We start from the raw sequence: 4,027 nt of genomic DNA on the forward strand, positions 1-4,027 counted from the left end.
TATCTCCTTGCTGTTACATGCTAATAGCTCCAGCTTGTAACTTTAGTCTCATTACCACACTGCAAAAACATCCATCCAGGTATGGGAATTCTCTCTTTCAGCTCCTTTTTTCTTCTCTTTTTAGATCAGAGTTCAAGAAAGGATACAGAAGTAGAGAGAGATTTGATGTCAGATTTTGGTTACAGCAGGCTTTTGTGTATGTGATTAATTGCAAGGTTGTTTTAGCTGAAACATGCATCACAAAGAATTTATAGAAACAACTGTAATTAAACTCATATTGAGGCATTTTCTCTTGCTTTCACACAGAACTGGATTGCATCTGTACAGCAAGCTGTCAGCCAGCTTATTCTGCAGAAATGAAAAAGATGCTCTTGCTGTGGGCCTGACTTATGAAAGTTCCTCCTAACAATGCAATCCCAGCTTGAATAGCTTACATAGTGCCTATTCCTGAAAAGGGATTTTTCTATTTCTGTTTCTTCCTTCAGTGGGGGATTCCCTCTTAATTAGCTGCAGAAGAAACATTGCAACAGAATTGGAGGCTGAAAGGGATGAGAGTGTGGAGGTCAATTATTTCAAGAAAGAAGAGTTATTCCTCACCAGCCGCTGCAAAATATTTTGTCCAGCACTTCCCTGGAGAAGATAAGTTGCAATTCTATGTAAAATTCTGCAGAATTACTAGAATTTGAACTTGAAATGCTCTCAGCCATCTGGCCTGCTTCCACTGCACATGGTGGATGAGACCAGCACAAAAAGGCAGCAATGGGAAGCAAAAGCCAACCAAGTTCACGTGAAAAATGGGACTCACATTTTCAGTAGCAAGGCTGATTTAACCACTGGAACAAACTACCAAAGGAAGTGGTGGAGTTTCCTTCTCTTGATGTCTCCAAATAAAAAGAAATGCTCTGGTCAAGTGGTCGTTACAGGGTTTGGCTCAGGAATTGCTGGATCAGATCGTCACGCCTTAAAACCGATGAAAGCACTTGCACGATGTGAAGATGCAGGGATCACATGGCTGTCCCATGTTCAGACACGCTGCTTGAAACCTATTAGCAACTCCCTGTATTGTAGCTACAAATAAGCCGTATTTGTAATGGTTCAGACTGGCCCTTTTATCGCTGTGACACGAGTAGGCAGGAGGGTGCATCCTTTGATGGGTAAGCGAGTGCGCTCTCCTGGGAAAGCAGCTATTTTACAGGTATATAAGTGTTTAAAAGCTGACAAGGACGTCTTCCTGCGCGTTTGCAGCACCAACCCTAAACTAAATCAATAGTTTTAAGATAAACTCACAACGTGTCATCAAAGCAACTGGTATTTGCAACAGCAAGTGAAAAAAAGGTGTATGGGAAGGGAACACCATGCTTTCACACTGAATCCACGCAGAGATCAAAGTGCTTACAGAATGGGAATAGAGAAGGAAAAAGATGCCATCCTGCAGAGCTGGGGGGGAGCAGAGGTGCCTTGGGTGATCAAGTGAGGGGCTGGAGGCAGGGATCCCTGATCCCCAGGCCAGGGTCTGCACCAAGCAGCACAGTGGGACGGTGTCACTAGCCCTCTTCTAGGAGGGAGCCGATCTCCCCAGCCCTCATGGTGGGAATGGCGGTCCCCGAAGCCACCGCTCAGTCAGGATCCAACTCACTATGGCCACTGTCACCTCAAAGGACAATGCTCACACACAGCTGACCCAACAGACTTGAAAAATGCTTCCAGTCTCAGCATGTCTGAACAACGGAGGATTTGTCCGTGGTGGGTCCCTATCAGCATGGTTCCCCTTGGTCTGCTGCGGTAGGTAGACCTGGGGCTCTGCAGCCCCAGGGCCCAGGCACAAGGAGTGCAGCTCAGACCCTTGGGCAATACAGAAAAACAGGAAGAAAGCCGGGTATTTATACCTGTGGTGGCTACAGCCCACTCGACAATAGCAGCTGTTAAAACAGTCTTCGAAGTACAGCCCTGCTTCGGCCCAGACCAGGGACCACCTTGCCCTTATGGGGAGATCATGCTCTTCAACTTCGCATCTGGTGTGAAGAGCATTCAGATGTGAGAGTCTGCAAGTCTCCTGCGTTTCCATGCATAGAGAGATCACCAGTGCACTATTAACCGACTCTGGATTAATTGTCCATTTCTTCAAATGATTTGGGTTGACACAACGTAAGATCCTTCAGCAAGTTGTCCTCCACTGAGTAGGAGAAGCTCTGCCATACTAGAGACAAACAGAAAGCTCAACAGGGTTACTTACACTTGCACTTCCAATTAAGCCTTAGCCAGCAAGTGGGATAAAGGGGTAACTTTGCTTTGACCAGTACTCTCCCAAAGGTCAGCAGTGTGCCTTGTGCCTTGGAGATCCCTGAGCAGGTGGATAGGATGGATGTGGTGAACCCCAGGTGGGCCTGCCATTGACCTCCTCATCAGAGGGATGGTACAGCCTGTCACCTCGGGCAGCTGCCATGCTCACACCCCCATGCTGGCAGCAGAACACCTCCATGGCCCTGCTTCCTTCATCTCTCTTCAACGGCCAACCTCCGCACCGGCATCCTGGGAGAGGTAATGCACACGCTGAATCTGCCCAGAATGGAAGCACATGGCCCCTGCCCCAGGGCCACCACGCTCTGTGTCACCTGGCCGGTCAGCAGCAGAGCTTGTGACTTGCTGCAGCTGCACGCTGAGTACGGGGGGGAAACATGTCCCCGAGGGGAGCAGCATGCGGGTCCAGTTCAGGCTGTGACTGATACTTCAGTTACCTTTGATTTCACTCAAGCAAATTCAGAAGGATTTAATTGTTCATCAAGTGCTCAGCATTGCTTCAAGAGCTGTATCAGCCTCCCAGGCCATATCTGGGCTTGTTTGCAAACACCAACCCTTCCCACTTTAACCCAGGGTGCCTGTCAGCAGGGGAGACGTGCCCTCCTGGGCAGGGGAAATGCTTCGCTTTCCCCAAGGCTGCAGCTTGCAGGAAGGCTGGAGGTCGAACAGTATATACAGGTCATGCTTCCCGCATTTCTTCCCCATGTGCAGGAGGAGAGACAAATGCACTCTGCCATCCGCTGGGGAAGAACCGGAGTAGCTCAGCCTGCAGAGATCCAGGGTGCTCACACCACGGGAAGCCCTAGCAGGGCATGAGAGCAGAGGCAGCAGCCTCAAGCACAAATACTTGAATTGGCTAAACATGCTTGGGAAGATTTCTTCAGCATGTAGTCTGTACCGGGCCTCATCGAGAGCGGGGTCTCAAGTGTGCTAATGAAAACTGTCTCCAAACAAAGGCAATCTCCAGGACATCTCCCTGCCGAGGGTTCCCTGGACCGCCTCCCCACGTGCTGCTGCACAGCCCACCTAACTAGCTGCTCTCCTGCTCCCCACTATAGACCATCGAGCAATTGCTTGCCCAGTGTAACAGCAGCAAGACATTACCATGGATGTGGGCATCTTCTGATGCAATTTAATTGCTGGAAACAATGCGGAAGTTTTCCCTATAAATTCAGGGAGTTTCCAGGGATCACATGCATTTTAGAGCTCTCCAGCGGGCTCTCCTTACAGTTTGTGAGCACAGAATGAAACACTGCAAGTAGTGGAAAGAGAGGCAGAGAGGCAGTGCCAGAGATAACGAGATAAGAAAAGCAGGGTGTCATCATCCACCTGATCCTGCAATCGTTATCTTGGATGGCAATTCCCATTACTTTCATCAGGATCTCAGGCAAGAGCAGGAATGCCGGATCTGGCCCAGCGTGTGTGATGATATCAGTGGTTCATTGTCACAGAGCTGGAAATTACTGCCAGCATGTTAACATCCCCTGCCACCCACGCTTTTATTCTATAACATCACACGCTCTGGGAAGTGCTTGCTGCTGCTGCACTGCTCGAAACACCATGGCCATAAAGCTTTGGTGACGGGTCCCCAGCTTTGGATTTCCTCCTGCCATTCAAGCCACTTTGAGCTCCTACCAAACCAAGCTATAGGGCCCATGTGTGCCAAAAGCCCACGGCAGGTTCAGCAGCCAGAGGCGTGGGGAGGGGAGATTAGTCAGCAGGCAGAGTG

This window comes from Falco biarmicus, chromosome 9 (genome assembly GCF_023638135.1).
Source record: "Falco biarmicus isolate bFalBia1 chromosome 9, bFalBia1.pri, whole genome shotgun sequence".
Classification (NCBI taxonomy): domain Eukaryota; kingdom Metazoa; phylum Chordata; class Aves; order Falconiformes; family Falconidae; genus Falco; species Falco biarmicus.